At 36.3% G+C, this 26,527-nt stretch overlaps 1 protein-coding gene across 7 annotated transcripts in view; it reads left to right on the forward strand.

The window, feature by feature from the left end:
• Positions 1-26,527, forward strand: part of EVI5 (ecotropic viral integration site 5) — a 277,111-nt gene that overhangs the window by 203,385 nt on the left and 47,199 nt on the right. The gene's annotated exons all lie outside the window — the stretch shown is intronic.

The following is a 26,527-nucleotide window of genomic DNA, read 5'->3' on the forward strand; positions in this document are numbered from 1 at the left end:
AGGTTTGTAGATAAACACATGTCGTGTGGGTTTGTTGTACATATTATTACATCACCCAAGTATTAAGCTCAGTATCCAATAGTTATCTTTTCTGTTCTTCTCCCTCTTCCCCCCCTTCTTCCTCAACATATTTTTATTTTTAATCGTCCACATTCCCCACTAGAGCATAAGCTCCATGGGAGTGCAAGAGTGGAATTTTTGTCTGTCTTATTCATTACTATATTCTTTTTGGGGCAGTGGTGGGGGAGACAAGGTCTCAAGATCACATCACTGCACCCCAGCCTGGGTGACAGAACGAGACTCCATCTCAAAAAAAAAAAAAAAGGTCTCGCTCTGTTGCTCAGACCAGAGTGCAGTGGTGTGATCATAGCTCACTGCAGCCTTGACCTATTGGGCTCAAGCAATCCCCCCACCTCAGCCTCCCAAGTAGCTGGGACTACAGGAGCACACCACCACACCTGACTAATTTTTGTGTTTTTTGTAGAGATCGAGTTTGGCTATGTTGTCCAGGCTGGTCTCGAACTCCTGAGCTCAAGCGATCTGCCCTCCCAAAGTGCTGGACCTCCCAAAGTGCTGGGACTACAGGTGTAAGCCACTGCACACAGCCTCGTTGCTGTATTGAGTGCTTACTATATAATGCCTGGTGCATAACCATCATTCAGTAGATATTTTTATTTGACCAAATTTGACCAGTAGATATTTGAATTTTGATAATAATTAATTCATCTGCTGATGTTATTTCTACAGTAAATGATTTTTAATGTATGCAGTTGTCACTATATTCACACATGCATCAACTTGTATATGTTATTTTATTATTAGGTCACTACCAGTTAGGAAGGAGAAAATGAATTCAGCCTCCATCCAAATGTATTTACCATTACAGAGTCGGAGTGACTGAGCCTAGGTCCCTTCTTTGAAATGTTTTTGAATAGAATTTAAACCTCTGAAAATTAATGTATATTTATTGTTGGTATTAATGACTGTAATAACATGCAAGAAGATGCCAACTATTATCAGAATTTTTTGTTTTCTATCCTCACATATGCTTTAGAACCCAGTTTTCTGGTTGAATGTCTCAGTCTAAAGGAACTTCTTTTAGTAGCCTGCAAAAATAAATATGACATATCTTAATCAGAATAAAGATCTTCAAGAAATTTAGTTATGAAGAACAAGAGGATTTTAAAATCCTGAATGTCTCTGTGGTCCCAACTTGTTGTCTTTTTGTTTTCTTCTAATTGCTAGAGATTCTGTATTGGTTAAAAGAATGGATTTTGGAGTCCAACCTCTTATTAGCCTCTTATCTTTGGCAAGTTATTTAATGTATTTGTTGATTCACTCCTTCAAAACTGAGGATTCTAAAGCTATCTGCCTTACAGTTGTTGGGATCAAATGAGAAAGCTCATGTAAAGTGTTCTTTCTTGCCTACATAATATCCAGAAAAACAGCTCGTAGACTTTATGTAAAAAGTCACATTCAATATTGTAGAGTCCCCAAAATTACAACCAAACTAGAAAGTTCTGAAACTCTTTGGGTTTCCTTAAAGATAGTCTTTAACAACCTTAGATACTGAATATATATCCCTTTCCAAAAATTATGTAGAGCCTGAAATTAAGAATTATCTTGGGGCCTGGTGTGGTGGCTCACACCTGTAATCCAGCACTTTGGGAGGCTGAGACAGGCTGATCACTTGAGGTCAGGAGTTCAATAATTATCTTGGCTTTTTGTTTTTTCTGTAATACATACTTAAGTAAGCTTCTTTCTGTCCACTGTGAACCCCTATTTAGTTACACTTCATTTTTGTGTGTTGGCTGTGTTTGGAAATATAGAGTTTACTACTTAACAACTTTAATTATTCCAGGATACTAATAATAAGAGTAATAATAGCTGGCATTACTGAACACTTAGTACATATCAGGCAGTGTTCTAAGCCATTTGAGGATGTTCACGTATTTAATCCTCACAAAAATCATATGGGATATTGGTTTTGGTGTTTTTTTGTTACTGTTTTCAAGACAGGGTCTCACTTTGTCGTTCAAGCTGTAATGCAGTGGCACGGTCACGGCTCACTGCAGCCTCGACCTCCCAGGCTCAAGAGAACTCCCACTTCAGCCTCCAAGTAGCTGGGACTGCAGGCACATACCACCATGCCCAGCTAATTTTTGTATTTTCTGTAGAGGTGGGGTTTCACTATGTTCCCCAGGCTGGTATTGATCTCCTGGGCGCAAGCAGTCCACTCGCCTTGACCTCCCAGAGTACTGGGATTACAGGCATGAGCCACCAAGCCCAGCAAGATATTGTTAATATCTTCATTTTATAGTTGAGGAAACTGAGGCATAGAGAAGATTTTAAAATGAGATTTTGTTGTTTGTATGAAAACCCACTCTTGAATTTTCTCCAGGAATAAAATGAATTTTTCTTTAGTATTTCAACATACTGTCATGGTAGTTTTATAATTTTTCTTAATAGCATATTGACAGCCTCCTGTAAATCTGCTTATTATACAACTAAAGTTACTATTAGTTCCCTGTTCATTTCTTAAAATTTTTCAGTTGTTTCCCCTGGCATTGGAGAAAAATTCAAACTCTGACTCTCCTCCTAAGATCCTTCCTACTCGAATTCTTGCCTACTTTGCTAGCTTTATTTCCCAGTTACCCTAACATATATATGCCCTGTGCTTGAGGCCCATTATACTAGTTAAGAATCCTTCAAATCTGTCATCCCATTTTACTCCATGTTTTTCTCCCTCCTCCTTTGACCTTGCTTTTTATTTCAAAAGTCAGCTTAAGCTTGACCGGTTGTGATCAGCATTCCCTGATAATGCCATCTTACCTGATTTCGTGTGTCTCTGCTCTTCTAACACCCTTTGTTAGAGACCTTTCTTATACCATCTCATACTACTGTAATTAATTCTTTTCAACTTTTCTGTCCACTATGTGCAGCTGAAGTTCATTGAGGATAAGGACCATTATTTGACTTTATATTTCCAATATCAGCATACTAGTGACAGTTAAAATATTTTTATTTACTGAAATAATCTGTGTGTAATAGTTTATTTCTTGAAATATCAATTTGACTTTAAATGTTATTCTAATTTTAAAACCCACATGTGAAGAACAGATTAAGTTACAAATTTAAATGGAGTATTGGTTTCAATTTTATAGATATTTATGGAGTACTTACTATGTGCCAGTCACTATTCTAAACACTACCTGGATTAGTAAAATATAAAAACCCCTTTCCTCATTGAGCTTTATGGCAGAACAAGAAGTTAGATGAAAAAAATAAATGAATCTTATGGTGTGTAATTTAGACAATGAATGACAATGGAGAAAAATGTGGGAAAGAGAAGGTATTAGGGGTGGAGAACTGTTGCTATTTTAATAATGTGGTCTATAAAGGTTCCTTAGAAGGGGATATTTATTTAAACAAACATTTGAAGCAGATGAGGCATGAAGATTTGGGGGAAGAACTACTTACTAGGAAAATAGTACAGGCAAAGGTTCTGACATAAGGAGCATGTCTGAAGTAGAGTCTGGATAGAGTGAGACATGGGGATAGGGGAAGTCTGAGAGGTAAGTAGAGCCAATTATGTAGGACCTAAGAACTTTGACCTTTCCCTACTCAGATGGAAAATCACTGGAGGGTTTGAGCATGGCAGTGATCAGTTAGATGACATTTAAGCTATTAAAAAGATTTAATTGAACTGATTCAAAAAAATACTTGTAAGAATTCATAGTATTTAGTTTGGAGGGAAATGAGGTTAAAAATTAAGTTTCCTCTTGTTACTGGAGTTTTCCACAATCTAAATGCTATTTATTATTTGAAGACCTAATTTTTACATTAATACTAAATAGAGCTATCTCTAAATTCCAGGGAGTAGAACAAAACATAGGAAAGTTAATTTTTTGCTCAGTTAAGGAAAATAGGTGAGAATTAAACCCAAGCCTTCTAATATTTAACCTGGGATTGAGTTTGTATTTTGGTTATTATAAAGATAAGCATATTGATTTTTGTAACTGTGTTAAAAGCTTCTGTGGGCTAAGCATATCTATAAAATTAATGCTACTTTGTTACAAGTAATGGAAAGTTTTTCATTCAAAAGAGTGTGGGTCTACTCAAATCCAACTTTTGGTTTTTTTCCTGGTACCCAGTAACATTTACCCATTTTGATTAGTTTGCCCAACAGATAACCTCTAGGGATGCCTCAGTTGGGCAATACCCCAACCACTCTTGGCTTAAAAAACGCCCACTCAAAATTCTGTTCTGACATAGAATGAGGGTGCTAGGTTTAAATCACTGTGCTCAGATCACTATGTAGTTTTGACAGAGATGGAGAGGAAGTGATAAAACCTTTACCATTAACTTAAAAATATTATATTTTTTAATTATGTGAAATTACCGTGACATTACTAAATGATGGAATTTATCATAAAGCTTTGTGATTAGTTTGTACTTTCCAGTTTCCTGAGCTAACTTGTTAATAGTGTTTTTTTTTTTTGCCCCTGAAGCACAATCGTTTATGGCTTTCGTTTTGAGCAACTTACCTAAATATTAAAATATTTTTCATTTTTCTTTAAGGCATTTCTCAATTTTAAGCATTTTTAATTTGAAAAAATATCTATTCTATAATTGTATCTAGTCTTAATACTAATTCTCAGGAAGATACGTATATAGGCTGCTTTACCTAGCTTGCTATCTAGTCATTAGGGATTGTGAGATTCTGTTTAAAAATTTTTTTCTGAAGTGTTCAGAGATTCTTTGGTGTCCAAACTTCAGTACGCAGTTAAATTTAAAGGGACGAAGTATCTGGAGGTTTTTAGGATATTGCTATATCTAGAATTGAAGAACATCATTTGGCTCCCCCAAGATGAGCTCATAGTAAGATCTCAGTTAAGAATTAGGGGAGTTTGGACTCTTAAGTACCATAATATATGTGCTCACTTGGTGTTATTAAAAATTAGTTTATGTACACTTAGTGCCCAGATTTTTGTTTTTAATACCATTCTCCAATAAAGGGAACCAGGGCTCCTCACAGAAATAGCTGATTCTAGGACTGGGACAGGAAATAGAGAACATAAGCCTGGAGCATCTTATAATGCCAGTAAGTAAGGAAGTGCTCAAAATACACACCCCCCCAAAAAAAAAACCCCAAAAAACCCTACATTAATTAGGATTATGTTGAAGGGACAGAGAAGCCAACTAAAGAGTTCCCAATGGCCAAAGGTAGAACAATTTGAGAAAAAAAGTATTTGAAGTATTATATACTTGAAATACACAGCCAAAGTATAATAACCCAAAGTACATTATAATCCAAAGTATAAAATAAATATCCACGAGCCTATATTGATATAAATGATGATTAAATTAATAAATGGGAGATAAGAGACAAATATGCAGAAGAATTCAAATAATTTTTGTAGCTGCTCCACCCTCAAGGAGGGGAAGTATAAATCTCCACTCCATAAGCAGGACTACACTTAGTGACTTCCCTCCAAAGGATAAGTGTGGGGGACAAAAAGAGTAACTTTACAGTGGAGAAACCTGACAAAGATTACCTAAGCCGGGTGATTAAGATCACCATCAGCAGTCGTAAATTACACTGATAGTACATACCCTTGATTATCACGTGACATGATGAAAATGGCACTTTACCTCTCTGGTATTCCTCTTGATAACCCATAACCCTAGTCTTACCATGAGAAAACTATCAGACAGATTCCACTTGTGGAGATCCTACAAAATACCTGAATAGTAATGACTCAAGGCTGACAAGATCATCAAAAACAAGCAAGGTCTGAGGAACAGTCACAGCCAAAAGGAACCTAAGGAGACATTACAACTGAAGGTAATGTATCCCGGGTAGAATTTTAGAAACAGGAAAAAAAAAAAAAAAAAAAAAAAAACTGGTTAAAAAACAAAGGCAAAGGAAATCTGAATAAATGAAGGACTTTAGTAGTAATGTATCAATATTGGTTCATTAATTGTAACAAAGGTACCACACTAACAATAATAGGGGAAACTGTGGGAGGGTATGTGGGAACTCTCTATCTTCTCAATTTTTCTGTAAATTTAAAACTTTTCTTAAAAGTGTCTAATTTTTTAAAAAACTAGTTTGTGAGTCCATAGTTTTTAGGAGCCATTGAAATTATGTCAAATTTTAAGTATTGGTCACAAAATTGATTTGTTTCCAATTAAATTATGATTTATGAGGAATATTTTCTACCTTTTAGACCTTGTGTGAATGCTGACTTGTTTTAAGAGAGAGAGGGTCTTGCCCTGTTGCCCAGGATAGAGTTCAGTGGTACAATCATAGCATACTACAACTTTGAACTCCTGGGATCAAGCAGTTCTACCTAAGCCTCCCGAGTAGCTAGGAATACAGGCACACCCCACCATGCCCTGCTAATTTTTAAATTTTTTGTACAGATGGGGTCTTGCTATGTTGCTTAGGCTGGTCTTGAGCTTCTGGCCTCAAATAATCCTCCTGACTCAGCTGTGCAAAGCACTGGGCTGATGTTTTTTTTGTTTGTTTGTTTGAGATGGAGTCTCACTGTGTCTCCTAGGCTGGTGTGCAATGGCACAATCTTGGCTCACTGCAACCTCGGCCTCCTGGGTTCAAGCAATCCTCCTGCCTCAGCCTCCTGAGTAGCTGGGATTACAGGCACCTGCCACCACGCCTGGCTAATTTTTTTATTTTCAGTAGAGGTGGGGTTTCACCATGTTGGCCAAACTGGTCTCGAACTCCTGACCTCAGGTGACCTGCTCACCTCGGCCTCCCAAAGTGCTGAGATTACAGGTGTGGGCCACCACACCCCGCCTTGGGCTGGTATTTTCTAACTGTGCCTTTAGCTAATCCTGTAAGAAACATCACTTTGAAAAATGTGTGTATATGTATATTTCTCTTCTGAAATGGAATTAAATCAGTCTTAATACTGAAAGATACTAGCCAAATACTGATTTCTTTTATCCCTTATATATTTTTCAGATTGCATTATTGGTTTTTAAAAGGTATTTATGTGTACTTTTACTTTTTCTAATTACTAAGAAGAATATTCAAACCTTTGTTCATGACTTTAAATTACAGGAAACTGTTTCAAAAACTTATCAGTACATGATATGAGTAGGATTTGTTTTTAGAAGTTTCAAATGAGTCACCTTGAAGTCATGGAGAGGCTACCGCTTACCACATTTACCATTCTGATTAATTTTTCTTTGGCAAAGTACAAATCAGTAATAACCTACTAAAGCTTAGTAGTTGCTATTGATGTTTCAGTAAGGTGATGTTGATTAATCAGAGTGATTACTTACCAAGTGTTACAGATTTACTCAAATTATTAGGTTTTCTTCTACTATAGTAATTTAATATGCAGTAATAATTTGCTTAAGACATTTTGCTTCATATGTGCATTGAAAATATCAATGTAGAACTTAAAATTCGTGTCCATGCTGCAAGTTAATGTGGTTGCCTCTGTGACCGTTGAACATAGTTTCATAATAAAGCCTGGAAAAAAAAAGCATTATTTAACCTTTTAATCAAGAGATTGCTTTTTAAACTGTCTCTAAAAAGATTTGATTTTTTACAAAAGAGAGAGTGCTTGAATATATCTTTATGTACCACAGTCTCTCTCTTTGTTAGATTTTTTTCATCTGTGGGTATAATATAAAATATTCTTAAAATGAAAGCTTTACACTTGTGTTTGAGACTAAGCAACTTGCATTGTGTCATGACCCTTCTAATACCACAAACCTTCTGTAATACTACTCCCGGAGAAAAACCCACATCCTATGCATAACCTTAGATTTATTTTGAAATCTCTATGAAAAAGAGCACAGGGAGATTACTAATTGTTTCTGTTACTTCCTTTAGGTGTATGATATCTATTGTAACCCATGTTGTAAATGTTAATAGCCAGGAGTAAAATGTTACAATATATTAAGTAGTGGTTTCCTATCCTAAAGTTAATATGTGAAAATTTAAAAACTAATTATAAGTTTCAATTTGTTATATTAGATACCTGGAAAGAATGTACAAAAAAAAAAAAGCAAGAGAGAAAGCATTGGTACTTCCAGTAGCCTTTACTTCTAATACCGTTGGCCAGTACAATACTAGAAACTAATTGCAAATTTAAATAAGCCATCTTCTTTAAAATTTTATGCCTATTCTTATTTTTTCCTTCTAATTTAGATTTCTTTTGTATTCTTTATGTAACTGATTAAAGTGAATGAAAAATCTAATTTGTGTTTTTTTTTGTTTTTTGTTTTCTGTTTTTTTGAGACAGAGCCTCACTCTGTTGCCCAGGCTGGAGTACAGTAGCGCGATCTCGGCTTACTGCAACCTCCACCTCCCAGGTTTAAGCGATTCTCCTGCCTCAGCCTCCCAAGTAGCTGGGATTACAGGCACGTGCCACCATGCCTGGCTAATTTTTTGTATTTTTATTAGAGATGGAGTTTCACCATGTTGGCCAGACTGGTCTCAAACTTCTGACCTCAAGTGATCCACCCACCTCGGCCTCCCAGAGTGCTGGGATTACAGGCATGAGCCACCGCACCTGGCCCCAATGTTATTTTTAATATTTAGAAAAAATGGTAACTACCCATCAGTAGGAGAATGGTTACACTATGGTATATTTATACTCTGGAATATTCTGCATCTTTCAGAAAGAATAAAGATCTACAAGACATACTAAGTGAAAAAAGCAAATTATAAGCAGAATATATATTCCCATTTGTATGTATTAAAAAGCAGATGTAAGTATATGTATTGTATTTATATATATTAAGTACATATGCATGTTAATATGTACATTTGTTACATGCATATATACTTAAATGCATTGAAATTGGCTGCAGTGATCCTATCAAAACTGTTGAAATATTCCTTCAGGAGATAGTAAAGGGCTTGGTGCAAAAGAGTAGAGGATATGAGTTCATTTTTTATTCTGTATGAATGTATATGATTATCATTATAATATTTTATGTATATTTAAATGACATTTAAAGTAACTGTTGCTAGAATGGAAATAAGAATTAGAACTTCCAAATAATTATAGGGAAAAAGCAACAAAGGAAACTTGGTCTAACAAGCAAAAGTGCCACCTTTTTTTCTGGCCTTAAAGTCCCTGAGTGTTGTCTGGCTCCTGCCCATTTCTCTGACCCATTTTAAATGGTATTCTCCTTCACCAGTTAGTTCCAGCAGCTACTCACCTCCTTTTTGTTTCTTGAATCAAGCTCTTTCATTCTTACATGAAGGCTTTTGCTCGTGCTCTTTTTTATGATTGCAGTTCTGTGCTCCCTGATCTTCCCGTGACTCATACCTTCTCATCATTTAAATCTCAGCCTAGATAGAAGTCACTGCCTGACCACCTTTGTAAAGTAGGCCCCTCACATTGTTACTGTGTCTCATTATCATGTTTTATATTCTTTATGGCTCTTGTCAGTGCCTGAAATTATTTTTACTTTAAAAATTAACTCACACCGCATGTTTCAGTCAACGATGGACCACATGTATCATCTAGGTCCCATGAGATTATAATACAGTATGTTTTCTGTACCTTGTCTATGTTTAGATATTTAGACACACAAATACTTAACCACTGTGTTACAGTTGCCTACGGTATTCCATACAGTAACATGCTGTACATACTTGTAACCCACGAACAGTAGGCTATACTGAATAGCCTAAATGTATAGTAGGAACTTGCCCTCTTTGATATTTTTATATAGGCTTTGATTTATCTTTGTTTTATTCTTTGTACCTTGGTCTCCCTTGACTTCATATGAAAAGGGATTACTGAATCCATAAGTAATTATAATCTGGTTTTCCACACTGACCTCTTTCCATTGGCTCTCTGTTAAATTCTAATACACTAATAGTCTAATCAGTTGATTTAAATATTTTATGGCAAAATAAACTCTACTTGGGCCGTTCAGACAGACTAGGGAAGGGAATGGTTTATTAATAAGATGAATATATAGGAGCTATCTGATCATCCAGTGCTACAGAAGATACACAAGAAACTTTGACAACTCTCCTTCCCAACTTTGACTTGATAGCACTCTTTACAGAGGGCTCAGGAAAAGATACATGAATAACATAAAATAAGTACAGCATTTTTAGAAAAACAATTCTAGCACATATCCTGCTGTGATCTGTCTCAAATCAAAATCATGATTTTAGGTTTAGGCTGGGTGTGATGACTCACACCTGTAATACCAGCACTTTGCGAGACTGAGGCAGGAGGATCACTTGAGCCCAGGAGTTTGAGACCAACCTGGACAATGTAGCAAGACCCTGTCTCTATTTAAAAACAAACAAAACCATGGTTTATATTGGAGCCATTTATAATGGTATAAAGAGTGTGGGACTAAGAGTGAAACCTGACTTCTACTCCTTGCTTTTTCTTCGCTAGTCATGTGGTCCTTGATAAATTGCTTAACCACTGAGTCCATTTTTTTTTTTTTGGATGGAGTCTTGCTCTGTCGCCCAGGCTGGAGTACAGTGGCACGATCTCGGTTGACTGCAAGCTCTGCCTGCCGGGTTCACGCCATTCTCCTGCCTCAGCCTCCCCAGTAGCTGGGACTACAGGCACCTGCCACCATGCCGGGCTAATTTTTTGCATTTTGTTTAGTAGAGACGGGGTTTCACCGTGTTATCCAGGATGGTCTCGATCTCCTGACCTCGTGATCCACCCGCCTCAGCCTCCCAAAGTGCTGGGATTACAGGCATGAGCTACTGTGCCCAGCCGTCCATTTTTAATCTCTAGTGCTTTTGGGGCCAGGCTCAGGCTATGTTTAGTTCAAGCCACCTATGAAGACACACAGGTAGAGGCCATGCCAAAAAAAAAAGAAGATTTAGTATTACTTTTTCATTCCAGATTTTTCCAGACTTTAGTTTTGCTAAAAGAAAGAAATGGTGACAAGAAGAGTCTACCATATGGAGGTAATAGGTCTAGACCATAATAGTCATCAAGCTAGGAGAAGAGCATCTAGAGAAATATGGATTAGTAGAATGACAAAAAGATGAAATAGCATTCACATGGATCCAGAAAGGCCTTTTCAAACTAATTTTTTAAAAGTCATGGTATCCAGTGCACCACTGCCCAAAAGACTTGTCAGAATCTTAACTTAGTCTAGCATGACAGTGTTTATCACTAGTAAATGAAATATAGCACCATAGCTCCTTTCCTTATAGGGAAAAGACAAAAGCTACCTTGCACTAAACAAAAGCATCTGTTTGGAGTTTATGGTATCCAAAAATAACAAAAACAAAAACAAAAAACCAACAACAAAGCCAGAAAGCAAAAATGGGCATAAAACTTTCACCGAGATAATCCCCTTGCCATGGAATGTGAGGATATTAAAATATCTGTCTAGAAGATGAATCACATTTTCTTCAGCTACAGAATTTTCCAGCTGTGTGAGCAATGTCCCATGGGCAAGATGAAGCTTAATGAGTGGATATTTGATGCTTTCCTTTTATGGCAGATCCTCCCTTTCTTAGAGGTTTCTTTGTGACTAACGCTATGCTTTTCCCAGAATTTAAAGTCATCCACCTACTCTATAGAATATTTTTTGCAAAGAGGCAAATGACAGAAGAGGCTGAAAGGCTTTGTTGTGTATTTAAAGTGATGCCAGCAGTTTGAAGAAGACATCTTAGAAACCGGTTTTGGTTCAGATGAAAACTTATGAAGCATTCACTAACCAGCTTTCCTCGAGACAGCCTGCTGGCCCACCCTACTGTTTCTACCCTGCAGCATCAACTCTGACCTGGATTCTACCCTGCCGGCAAGCCATACAAACACTTCCAGGCTGCCAGCCCCTGCAAGTGGTGTGAGCTAATTCCTTAAATTTATATTTCAGATCAGACCAGCATATTCTGGAGTGAAAATTAGGGGACGAGGAGAAATGGGCAGGATCTTGGGGAAGATGAGCAAGCCTTTATTCTGCCTTTGCCTGACAGAACTCAAGAAGCTTCATGGGGTGAAAGGGGAAGCCTGTGTTCCTTAAAGAGAATTATATTGGGACCCTTCTGCTGAACTGGTAGACTAACATCTATATAGGCTGATTTGGACTTGGCAAGAGTGTGGCCTAGAGCTCTCTCACCCTGTTATAGAGATAGTGCCATTTTCTCAATATATTCCCAAGTCTTAAGTATCTTATAAGGTTTTTTTCATGTCCTTTTCTGGCACTCAGTACTTATTTTCATGCTTTGGACATTACTGGCAGTCCTAGCCCCAAAGCTCGAAGGAAATTCCAGGTTTCTGATAAGTTTTAAATGCTCGCCATGTTATTCCAATGAATATTCCAGTGGTTGTCATTGAACTACCAGAGATGACAATGAAAATGTAAGATTGACAAGAGGCTCAGCCATTAAGAGTTTTATCAAAGGGCTCAGATTCTTATTTTTAACTGGGAGAATACATATCACTTTTGTATTTGCGCAGAGATGTAGACAGAACTAGGAACCAGAATCAGTGGGGTGGCAGTCTGTCAGATGTCTTAAAATACAGGTAAATTCGTATGTAAAAATCTGCCATTCAAAAGCCACTTCTGTACCAGACATTCTAGTAGGAATGCTGCTCTAAAAATTATTCATTTACTTGCCTACCAGTATTTTGTATTTGACCTTTTTGCTCTACCCCTGTTAGCTGTCTCTCTTGATAAATTTTATCAATATTCTTCTTAATAGTTTTACTTATATTTTAGTAAAAATTTAAAAATAAAGTCATGTTAAGTATGGAGAGAATTCTTTGGACTACATAGCACTGAAAGGTTAAACGTATAGGTTAGTCTCTTAATAAGAGGCAAAAAATTTAAAAATTATAACTACCAATACTTATGTTTAACATAAGTCAAAAAAATTTAAAAATTATAACTGCCAGTGTTATGTTTAACTTTTAATGTACATATACAAAATATGTATGTTAACTAATATACATATATACACATAGACATATACATATGTGTATGACATGTATACATAATACCATACATATGACTCTAAAATGGAATACATGTCATACATATTTACCAGTTTCTTTTAGCACTGTTCCTATGTTTTCTGAGTCCTTCACTTCAGATATTTAAGTTTTAGTGCCCATGTCTTCTATACTTAATCCTTTGATTCATCCAACCCTTAAATATGCATTGTATTAATGTACTCTGCTGCCTGTTTGGTTTGGGAAAAAGGAATAAAAACAGTATTTTATTTGAAATAATGTTGGAATGGAAAATGTTTCTGTTTCAACTTAGTATACAATCTATAGACTTGGACTCTTCAAAAAAGTTAATATGATAAAAATTTTAAAAATGCATAAGGTCAGGCAAGGTGGCTGGGATTTATGCCTGTAATCCCAGCACTTTGGGAGGCTGAAGTGGGTTGATCACTTGAGGTCAGGAGTTTGAGACCAACCTGGCCAACATGGTGAAACCCTGTCTCTACTAAAAATACAAAAATTAACCAAGTGTGGTGGTGCACGCCTGTACTTCCAGCTACTCAGGAGGCACGAGAATTGCTTGAACCCAGCAAGCAGAGGTTGCAGTGAACCAAGATCGTGCCACTGCACTCTAGACTAGGCAACAGGGTGAGACTCTGTCTCAAAAAAAAAAAAAAAAAAAGCAAGCACAGGAACTCTTGTAGATTAAAAGAGGCTAAAAGGATATAATAACCAATTGTAACCATGAACCTTGGTTTGATTATGGGCAGTAATAAAATATTTTGGGTCATTTTGGAGAAATTTGAAAAAGAACTATGTTCAGTGATGTTATGGAATTACTGTAAATGTAAGTGTTATGATGATATTTGGTTATATAGGGCAGTTCCTTATTCTTAGAGGATGCATGCTGAAATATACAATAGTAAAATGTCATGACACCTGCAATTTACATTCCAGTGGTTCAGGAAAAAAATCTGTGTGTGTGCACACGTATATACACATAGAGAGCAAAAGAACAAAAGCCCACGTAGCAAAATGGTAATTGGTGAATATAGCTGAAGGGCATACAGGTGTCATTGTACTGTTATTTCTGCTTTTCTATAGATTTGAAAATTTTGAAAACTAAACCAGGGGAAAATTTTGTAAGATGTAAAATAATGGACTCAATGTTTTTATATTTGCTTCTTAGTCTGGGGCACTTTCTAGTACCTCAGTTACGCATCTGATACACTAACTAGGTATTAACTGATTAAATTCTCAAAAAATAAAAACACAACTTGTAAGCAAACTATCCAATTGTATAGTGTATTTGAAAGCCTATGACTTGTAACACAGCTTTTAAAATCTGCTATCTTCCTATCTAAGAAAGTTAGGGTAAGTTATAACCAACATTAAAAACAAAGATTTAAAAAATTCATTTTTAGGACCTTATAAAGCATGTATAGATTTATTTATAAACATAGTTTATTAAATGTTTTGAAATGTTCCCCCACTATGTTTATAGAAAAACAAGTAAAAACATAAAGAATGGACTCTTAGGCGTACCCTTTATACTTCTCTTTAAAAATGAACCTGACTAAATGTATGGATTTAAACACACTTGAGATCCACGTCTTTTCTTTCTCTTACCTCCCCAGTGTTTTTCAGTATTTTACACTACTAAACCCCACTTTTATCCCAAACACTTGCTCAAAGCAACTTGACATTTTATTGGTCTCTGTTTTGCTGCACTGTCACATGCTAAAACCATGTTGCTTAGAACTGTAGAGAAAACCTTTCTTATTTTCTCTTCAATCTCCTAGGTTGATGCACCACCACATTTAATTGTTCAACTTTTTAAGTGGTATGTTGTAGTGCAGCTGATACAGGTGAAGACACCTCTGAATAAAATGCCCACTTTCTACTTTGGCCATATACACACAGCACAAATACATGTTCACTTTTTGTCTTCCTGTGGATCGCAGCATTTATTGATTTTTCAACAAACAGAATATGTGACACATCCTGGGTACATTCCATCTCTTCTTCATCCTTTCTCTAATTATAGCTCTCCATGATTGCAGGGATAAAACAAGTGAATGTGTATGCCTGTGTCATTAACAAGCAATCCAGGTAATCGAACACCGGAATTACTGCTCTTAGTACAATATTCCTCTACACACTCTTATGTGTTATATTAGAAAACACAGCTTTTTTACTGTTACCTATATAATATATGGGTTAGAAAATCAGATTCATTATTTCCTTATTTATTGCCATTTCTCTTTACAGATACAATGTTTTTGAGTGCTAAAATAATTACTTTGCTGGTCCCCAAATGTTTGGGTTTTCTTTGTTCCTTAGAATGATTATCTTAGTTTTCAGTGATGGGAATCATATGTGTGGAATTTTCTCCCATCCTAAACTTTTATTTAGTTCCTCATCATTTATTACTAAACTTTAAAATAATATTTTCTGCTCGAGAGCTGGGTTAACCAAGAAAGGGATTTGAGTTCAAAATTGAACCAACCTCTGTAGACAGCGAACTGACCAGCTAAAAACTAACATGGAAATAATGTGAAGTGAAACTGATAGTAGAATTGAAAGAAATTAATTTAAGGACCCTTGACAGTTTTCCTGTATTTTTGTTTTTAGATATATTCACTCTGAAAATGTGGAGACTATTTGTAAATAAGTGTGTGAGCCTTGGTCATGTACCACATTTACCATGGTGGGAGTAAAGGAAATATTTATCTCTTTGTCATATGTGAACCTATACTAAAAATCTGTAATGAGATTAAACTTATAAAATAATATTTGAGATCCTTAGGATAGGATAAAAGCATTTATTATTGGCATATACATAGAATTTTGAATTTGTTTTAAAAAATGGTTAATTTTCAAAGGTTGTTCAAACCAGTATACTTCAAATGTAGGTCACTGGCTGTGTCAGAATCACTCTTTGTGTAGCTTTCAAAATACACTGATTTTCAAGTCCTGTTCCTGGATACTTAGAATTAGGAGATCGGGGTGAGTTTCCTTGATCTGTATGTTTATAAAACTCCTAAAGTGATACTTCTCTAATTATCTTTGGGGATCACTGTTTTAAATGTTTTCTAGGGTATATTCTTCATGTTACTATATTCATTTCCTTAGCCATTTAAAAAATATTTATTAGGTAGTATGTTTTTATTGCAGATAATAGAATATCCAGTTCAAAGTGGCTTAGATAATAAAAAGGATTTATTGGCTTATATAACTAAAAAGTCTAGAAGTAGAATATGCTTCAGGAAAAGTTTGATTTGGGCTACAACTTGCAACAAACCATGATTCTGAAGGCTCTACTGTTTTTGTCATTTCTGTCCTCAGGAGGTTTTCCTCATTGTATTAAAATGGCTAACAGAGGAGCTTTATATCCATATATCATAGTATCCAGAATAAGAAGCTGTACTGTATAATTACCAGCAAAAGTTATGAGTCACACTATTTGAACAACCCCTGAACTCATCGCTGTACAAAACAGATATGATTATCCTGTTTGGTGTAGACTTGACCAGTCAGATCCCACCCATAGAGTTAGGGTGGGATCATTCCAATCCTATCATCACTACGTAATGGGGAAGAACAAATAGATCTTGAAGTAACAGCCACAAAACCTAGTAAAATATTAAAGGGATAAACTAACTGAGCCTACTCTAAAGTAATCTTTAGGGGACTTATATCTTTTCATATATGAGAATTTTAGACCAATATCCCTGATGAACATCGATGCAAAAATCCTCAATAAAATACTGGCAAGCCGGATTCAGCAACACATCAAAAAGCTTATCCACCATGATCAAGTGGGCTTCATCCCTGGGATGCAAGGCTGGTTCAACATTCGCAAATCAATAAACATAATCCAGCATATAAACAGAACCAAAAACAAGAACCACATGATTATCTCAATTGATGCAGAAAAGGCTTTTGACAAAATTCAACAGCCCTTCATGCTAAAAACGCTCAATAAATTCGGTATTGATGGAACGTACCTCAAAATAATAAGAGCTATTTATGACAAACCCACAGCCAATATCATACTGAATGGGCAAAAACTGGAAAAATTCCCTTTGAAAACTGGCACAAGACAGGGATGCCCTCTCTCACCACTCCTATTCAACATAGTGTTGGAAGTTCTGGCTAGGGCAATCAGGGAAGAGAAAGAAATCAAGGGTATTCAGTTAGGAAAAGAAGAAGTCAAATTGTCCCTGTTTGCAGATGACATGATTGTATATTTAGAAAACCCCATTGTCTCAGCCCAAAATCTCCTTAAGCTGATAAGCAACTTCAGCAAAGTCTCAGGATACAAAATTAATGTGCAAAAATCACAAGCATTCTTATACACCAGTAACAGACAAACAGAGAGCCAAATCAGGAATGAACTTCCATTCACAATTGCTTCAAAGAGAATCAAATACCTAGGAATCCAACTTACAAGGGATGTAAAGGACCTCTTCAAGGAGAACTACAAACCACTGCTCAGTGAAATCAAAGAGGACACAAACAAATGGAAGAACATACCATGCTCATGGATAGGAAGAATCAATATCGTGAAAATGGCCATACTGCCCAAGGTAATTTATAGATTCAATGCCATCCCCATCAAGCTACCAATGAGTTTCTTCACAGAATTGGAAAAAACTGCTTTAAAGTTCATATGGAACCAAAAAAGAGCCCGCATCTCCAAGACAATCCTAAGTCAAAAGAACAAAGCTGGAGGCATCACGCTACCTGACTTCAAACTATACTACAAGGCTACAGTAACCAAAACAGCATGGTACTGGTACCAAAACAGAGATATAGACCAATGGAACAGAACAGAGTCCTCAGAAATAATACCACACATCTACAGCCATTTGATCTTTGACAAACCTGAGAGAAACAAGAAATGGGGAAAGGATTCCCTATTTAATAAATGGTGCTGGGAAAATTGGCTAGCCATAAGTAGAAAGCTGAAACTGGATCCTTTCCTTACTCCTTATACGAAAATTAATTCAAGATGGATTAGAGACTTAAATGTTAGACCTAATACCATAAAAATCCTAGAGGAAAACCTAGGTAGTACCATTCAGGACATAGGCATGGGCAAAGATTTCATGTCTAAAACACCAAAAGCAACGGCAGCAAAAGCCAAAATTGACAAATGGGATCTCATTAAACTAAAGAGCTTCTGCACAGCAAAAGACACTACCATCAGAGTGAACAGGCAACCTACAGAATGGGAGAAAATTTTTGCAATCTACTCATCTGACAAAGGGCTTATATCCAGAACCTACAAAGAACTCAAACAAATTTACAAGAAAAAAACAAACAACCCCATCAAAAAGTGGGCAAAGGACATGAACAGACATTTCTCAAAAGAAGACATTCATACAGCCAACAGACACATGAAAAAATGCTCATCATCACTGGCCATCAGAGAAATGCAAATCAAAACCACAATGAGATACCATCTCACACCAGTTAGAATGGCAATCATTAAAAAGTCAGGAAACAACAGGTGCTGGAGAGGATGTGGAGAAATAGGAACACTTTTACACTGTTGGTGGGATTGTAAACTAGTTCAACCATTATGGAAAACAGTATGGCGATTCCTCAAGGATCTAGAACTAGATGTACCATATGACCCAGCCATCCCATTACTGGGTATATACCCAAAGGATTATAAATTATGCTGCTATAAAGACACATGTACACGTATGTTTATTGCAGCACTATTCACAATAGCAAAGACTTGGAATCAACCCAAATGTCCATCAGTGATAGATTGGATTAAGAAAATGTGGCACATATACACCATGGAATACTATGCAGCCATAAAAAAGGATGAGTTTGAGTCCTTTGTAGGGACTTGGATGCAGCTGGAATCCATCATTCTTAGCAAACTATCACAAGAACAGAAAACCAAACACCGCATGTTCTCACTCATAGGTGGGAACTGAACAATGAGATCACTCGGACTCAGGAAGGGGAACATCACACACCGGGGCCTATCATGGGGAGGGGGGAGGGGGGAGGGATTGCATTGGGAGTTATACCTGATGTAAATGACGAGTTGATGGGTGCAGCACAGCAACATGGCACAAGTATACATATGTAACAAACCTGCACGTTATGCACATGTACCCTACAACTTAAAGTATAATAATAATAAATAAATTAAAAAAAAAAAAAAAAAAAGAAACTGCCAAAAAAAAAAAAAAAAAAAAAAGAAGTGCAGGGTAGACCAGTGTTTACTTTTTAGCAGATGATAGGAGGAAAGAGGGGATCAATTGTTTTTTGTCGATAACTTTTCCTCCCAGTATTTCACTGTGAAAAATTTCAAACATAGAATTTGAAAGAGTCATACAGTGAACACCTATAAGCCCACTATCTCCACTCTATTAATATTTTGATATATTTGCTCTTTCTGTTGCTTTATCAGATATTCATCTTCCATTGTAGGGATCTTATTTTTTAATGCACTTCAAAGTTACATTGTTATACTTTACCCCTAAACACTTAAATATGCGTATCGTTAACTGAGTTATTGATGACCATTTAATTAAGAACCTCATACATACAAAGCTCTCTTGGCTTAAGACCTTAATATGAATCAAATTATTATGGACATTGTATTGGTAATCTCTAAAAATTATTCAAAGATAGAGCCAAGAGTGAAATATGCATTTACACCTTTTACACGTTATGTTATGCCCTCTTTATAAAGTTTCATTTGTGGTATATGACAAAAGGTCTGTATTTAAGGCCTCTTCAGTGAAAGTACAGAATACCAAAGTTGTTGATATGTTGGGCCTTTTAAGTTTGTTACTTACCTAATTAATTTTTCTTAGGAAACCAGTTAACTGGCAATCTGTTGTTATCAGCTAGACCAAAAGAAAACCTCAAGAAAATGCAGGTTTCGGGTAAATTTATTAGTGTAGTTGACATTTTCCCACCTGCTTATCAGAAACAACCATGTGGACACTGTTTGAAAATAGAAAGCTATAAAAATACTTAGAAAAAAATCTTAAACATTAGATAATTGAATGAACTGTCCCAGAACTAAAATTAAATTTATATCCACTTAGAATATAGTAGTTCATTGCTATGTCTTTTGGTATTGTAAATATAGTTATCCTGTTTTAAGGAGGATCCTAAAAGGCTTTGAATTAACATGTTTAAATGAGAGCATAAAATGTAGAACATAAAAATCACAGACTTTTGATAAATGATTATTGATATATTTTAATTTATTAAATAGCATTTAGGACATCTCACTTTTTACTTCTGTTTTTACAATCTGCCTTAAGGCAGACTGTTGAATCAGAATATCCCATGCAGAGCTTTCTAACTGGTCTGTCACACTGGTGTGCCACTAATGTGTGACAAATATGCTGAGATAGTAATTTGCTTGTCCAGGGGTTACTGCCGTAGCCTGGAACTGCTTAATCACCCTTTCTCTTTCCTCAGTTTATCTAGTGTGCCTTAAAAGTTGTTTGTTTTCTGAGTGCGTGTGCATGTGTTTATGTATGTGTGCCTCACCGTGGAAACAATGACTTAATAGTCATCATAGTCCAACTTTTTGTTTAAGTTTTGCGGAAGAAACCCAACATTAAGCTTTATTAAATTTTATTTAAATCTAAATAAGACAACTATATAATTGGATTTAATAAAACAATATAGTTTTCCTTTTTGAAATTCCGTCTTTTTTCGACAGTGAATAGAAGTTCAAGAAACACTTTTAAAGTTAAAAATATTCCATCTGTTTTATCGTAAAGTTTCTTAGCTTCCCTGTTTTATCCATCTTTTTTGTTGTAAAATTTCTTAGCTTCCCTGTTTTTCATCAAATGCTGTGTTTCCTCCAAAGAAATCAAAGTGCTATTACAAAGTTTTTAGCTAAAGCCTACTAAGACCCACCTTTGGAAAAAACATCTTCGGAGTCACTTGGTAGCTTTTTGTATAACGAATTTAATGATTCTTGTTTTACCAGAATTTTTTTTCATTGCAAGTTTCTCTGGAGGAAAGAATTGGTATTAATTATTGTTACTAGTCATTCTACTGCCTTTCAAACCTAAAGTCTTTCTGCATTCTTGAACTTCTCTCTTACAATGTTAGAGTTTACCTTGGCCTTTGTCATCTTCTTTGCCCTGAAAATGTTGTATTATCCCACGTATTATTGCTGTGAGATGTCCAAAATCCTCAAGAACTTTACCTTTATTAAGGACCAGATTCAAAGATACTTTTCTCTAATTTGGATTCCATATTGCAAACATCTAACCTTTCTATCTCATCCAGATGGGTTTCTTCCTAGTAGTGGATTTCACTTTTCATCTAATCAACCAAGGGAGTGAGTATGACCTCATACCAAAATCAGCCCCCCCCGCCCCTGCTCCCACCAAAAAAAAAAAACCACCATCACCACCACCACCACCAACAAAAAAACACCTAAAAAGACAGCTGAGCATATGTATCCAAATGAGTGATTCTTACCAAATTAGTCCTCCTTGGAAGTGTATCAGTTTACTCAGATGCTTACTCAGACACTTCTCATGTCACATACGGGATTTGGAGAATACCTCCTATGAGAATAATGATTTTGTTTCTTTTATATGAATGAGCTATTCTTCCTCATGTGCCCCCCCCCCCAAATTTCTGCATTCTTCCTTCCTGTTTCACTCACTCTCTTATTCTCTGTTTGATGTCATCCTTTTCCACTTTGAGGGTATACAGACAGAACTGAAAATGGAGTAAGTCCAGAGCCAAGGAAAATCTTAGGGTGAGATAGTTATGAAACAGGCTGAATTTTAATGGTGAGTTTATCTTTCTTATATTACTCTTTTGTTCTTATTCTGTGCCTTTGAAAATTTTTTTTTTTTTTTTTTTTTTGAGATGGAGTCCCCCTCTGTTGCCAGGCTGGAGTGCAGTGGCACAATCTTAGCTCACTGCAACGTCCACCTCCGTGATTCAAGCGATTCTCCTGCCTCAGCCTCCTGAGTAGCTGGGATTACAGGCGCCTGCCACCACGCCTGGCTAATTTTTGTATTTTTAGTAGAGACAGGGTTTCACCAAGTTGGCCAGGATGGTCTCGATCTCTTGACCCCATGATCTGCCCGCCTTGGCCTCCCAAAGTGCTGGGATTACAGGCATGGACCACTGTGCTTGGCCTAAAATATTTCATTTTAAAAATGGTGATTAAAAATAAGAGGCAGGCATAAGCACATGTAAATGGTATTGGACAGCGTGTGTGTTTAATATGAGTCTTTAGCTTAGGGCCATTAATGCAAGTAGCTGTTAAGATGAAATTGAGCATTTCATCTTCAATTCTTTATATATTGTAGTTCCCATTTAAATTATCAGAGGCTAAAATAAACATTAAGGTAAATACATAGACTTTTGTAACAAATCCAAGAAAGCAAATTTGCTTGATTCTTTGCATAAATCTCTATCTGCCTAATTGTTTCTCATGTTCAGAATGCTATAAATTAAGGTGAAAAATGTATTGACCATCTCTATGACTCTTAGGCAGCCAATTCACTCAGACTTTCATTTACGTTTCCTCATCTATGAAGTAGGAATAATAATATTCCATGTCACACAGGATCATTGTGATGATTACACATAAGCAGCTTAGAAAACTCCTGGCACATTATAAGTGCCAGTATTTCTCCACCAGAGCTCCACAAGAGAATTAAACTCTACAGAAAAGGGTTTGAGTAAACTACATTGACCCCTGAACAACATGGGGATTAAGGGTGCTGATCCCTGCCAGTGGAAAATCTATGTATAACTTTTGACTGCCCCAAAACTTAACTTCTAAGAGCTTACTTTTGACTAGAAGCCTTATTGATAACATAAACAGTTGATGAACACATTTTGTATGTTACACGCATTGTAGACTGTATTCTTAAAATAAGCTAGAAAAAAGAAAATGTTATTAAGAAAATCATAAGGAAGAGAAAATATTATTCATTAAATGGAAGTGGATCATTGCGACAGTCTTCATTCTTATCTTCACATTGATTAGGCGGAGGAGGAGGAGGAGGAAGAGAAGGGGTTGTCTTGCTGTCTCAGGGTGACAGAGGCAGACGAAAGTCCGCATATTTGTGAACCTGCATAGTTCAAAGCCATGTTACGGGTCAACTCTGTTTTCTCAGTTCTTCCAAGGATAGTACGTGGTGCTACTCTAGATGCACAGGCATTAAATCATACACATACAATGATGCTTTAGACATTAGGGCTTAATCCTTTGGGAATCTCAAATGAGAAGGGCTTATAAGTGTTATAACTGTTTAATATATAATAGCTATTATTTTGATTGCAAGTGGCAAAAATCTGTAATTTTTTTTCTTTTAAGACAAGTTTTCACTCTGTCTCCCAGGCTGGAGTGCAGTGATATGAACACAACTCACTGCAGCTTAAGCAACCTTACAGACTCAAGCAATCCTCCCGCCTTACTCTTCCTGGTAGCTGGGACCACAGGTGCCCATCACCATGCCCAGCTAATTTTTTTAAATGTTTTTGTAGAGACTGGGTCTTGCCATGTTGCCCAGGCTGATTTTGAACTCCTGGGCTCAAGCAGTCCTCCCACCTTGGTCTCTGAAAGTGCTAGGAATACAGTCATAAGCCACCACACCCAGCCAGAAATTTATATTTAAACTGGTTTAAATAATAGAGGGACTTTATTGTTCCATGTAAATGAGAAAACAGAGAAGGCCTCAGAGATGATTTGATTAGGACTCTGACTTAGTATCTCTGCTATTCTGTTAGTTCAGCCTTTTCTCTGGCAGTTGGGTTAAACTAGTATTTCTAACCAAATTTTCAAAAGAAGAATATATATTTTTCCTAAATATAGGCTTATGGCTAAAAAGCATAAGGTGTATTTTGTATATATTTTAGAAGTATATTTGGAATATAGTAATTGTTAAATAAGACAGTTTTGGCTTAGATAACTGTATCTGATATTAGTATGTGTCAATATGCAGTTATGCATTGCTTCACAACTAGAATATGTTCTGAGAAATTCATCCTTAGGCAATGTCATCAGTGTGTGAATCATAGAGTGTACTTACACAAACCCAGATGGTATAGCCTACTACTCACCTAAGCTATATGGTATAGCCTGTTTCTCCTAGACTGCAAACTTATACAGCATGTTACTCAACTGAATACTGTAGGCAGTTGTAAGACAAAGGTCAGGAGTTGTGTATCTAAACATAGAGATACAGTAAAAATATGATATAAAAGATTTAAAATGGTACGCCTGTATAGAGCATGGTACCGTGAATGGAGCTTGCAGGACTGAAAGTTGCTTTGGGTGAGTCAGTGAGTGAATGTGAAGGCCTATGACATTACTGCACACTACTGTAGACTTTATAAACACAGTACAGTTAATCTATACTATAAATTTATTTTCTTAATTTTTCTTCCTTCAATAATAAATTAGCTTAGTGTAACTTTTTCACTTTATAAACTTAATTTCTTTTAACTTTTTGACTCTTTTAATAATACTTAGTTTAAATATATTATACAGCTGTACAAAAATATCTTCTTTCTTTATATCTTTATTCTATAAGCTGTTTTTTTTAACTCTTTAAACTTTTTTATTAAAAACTTAGGCACGTGGCTGGGTGCGGTGGCTCACGTCTGTAATCCCAGCACTTTGGGAGGCCAAGACAGGTGGATCCCTTGAGGCCAGGAGTTTGAGACCAGACTGGCCAATGTGGTGAAACCCTGTCTCTACTAAAAATACAAAAATTAGCTAGGCGTAGTGGCGTGCGTCTGTAGTCCCAGCTACTCAGGAGGCTGAGGCATGAGAATCACTTGAACTTGGGAGGTGGAGGTTGCAGTGAGCCGAGATTGTGCCATTGCACTCCAGCCTGGACAGAAGGGGACTCTGTCTCACAAAAAACAACAACAACAACAACAACAAAAACAGGCACAAACACACCATTCTATACTTACGTAGGGTCAGGATCATCAGTATCACTGTCTCCTACCTCTACATCTTGTCCTACTGGAATATCTTCAGGGGCAATAATATTACACATGGAGCTGTCATCTCCTAAGAGAACAATGCTTTCTTCTGGAATATCTCTTGTAGGACAGTTAATTTTTCTTGTATAAGTAAAAAGAGTACACTAAAATAATAATAAAAAGTATAGTACATTAAATACATAAATCTGTAACATAGTCATTTATTATTATCAGTTATCCACTGTGCATAATTGTATATGCTATACTTTTATACAACTGGCCGCACAGTAGATTTATTTACACCAGCACCACCACAAACACATGAGTAATGTGTTTTACTATGACATTGTACAACTACAATGTCAGTAGGCATTACGAATTTCTTATTATAATCTTATGGGACTGTCATCATGTATTCATTCCGTCATTGACCAAAACATCATTATGTGGAACATGACTGCATAAGAAAAAAATGTTAAGCCTATAGAAGCTGTAGTTGCGCTTTTATATGTATGCCAATATTAATTACACTAAACCACTTCAGCAGGCCATATTCTAGTAAAAGGTTTTTAAGACAGATTGCCAAAAGAAAGAGAACAAAGCAAAACAAACAAAAAACAGGGAGTTTGCAGGAATAAGTTGATGAAAGGAGTTGAAGAACAAACTAAGGGTAGTTAGGGAGGCAGAGGTTGCAGTGAGCCAAAATCGCGCCATTGCACTCCAGTCTGGGTGACAGCAAGACTCCATCTCAAGAAAACAAAAACAAAACAACTCTTTATCTGAAAAATAATTTGTATGTTTTCAGGTGGTATAAGAAAAAGTGCCTCTCTTTACCTATCTGTATTCCTAGAAAATAGTCCCAATGCTCACCTGAAACAAACTCTTAGGATCAGAAGCAGCTTTTAATCAGCTATATCTAGGACTTCCAGTCCACATCAAGAGCTAATTAAACAGAGGAGACTCAGAGCTGTCCTCTCCTTTCTAGAGTGATTTGGACAACTTTTTCTTTTTTTCCCCCCTTTTCTGTTCCCCAAGCAAAAGCAGATTCCCAAGAATGAAAGAATATGGGAAGCTTGCCATCTTCTTGACTAAGTATTGAATCCCTTACAGTATGAGTAGAGAATCGTCTGCCCTCAAAATAACTAGATAAATTACTTTGAAATTCTAGGGTGATTTTTTCATCAGTAGACCTATTCAATTACTGATTTCTGAGACTCCTTCAAAAGATATATTTTATAAATTATATTTATTGTAAACAACCTTTATTAAGCATTTTTAAAGAAATAATTTAAATTATTTAAATTAAATAATTAAGGTCAGGAGGTCAGAAGTTTGAGACCAGCCTGACCAACATGGAGAAACCCTGTCTCTACTAAAAATACAAAATTAGCCAGGTGTGGTGGCACATGCCTGTTAATCCCAGCTACTTGGGAGGCTGAGGCAGGAGAATCGCTTGAACCCGGGAAGCAGAGCTTGCGGTGAGCCGAGATGGCACCGTTGTACTCCATCCAGCCTTGGCAACAAGAGCGAAACTCTGTCTCTAAATAAATAAATAAATAAATAACAACATAGTTCACTATGACTTGTCTGTCAGAGGTAGTTTGAGAATGGATTTG

Source organism: Macaca mulatta, chromosome 1 (assembly GCF_049350105.2).
Source record: "Macaca mulatta isolate MMU2019108-1 chromosome 1, T2T-MMU8v2.0, whole genome shotgun sequence".
NCBI lineage: Eukaryota > Metazoa > Chordata > Mammalia > Primates > Cercopithecidae > Macaca > Macaca mulatta.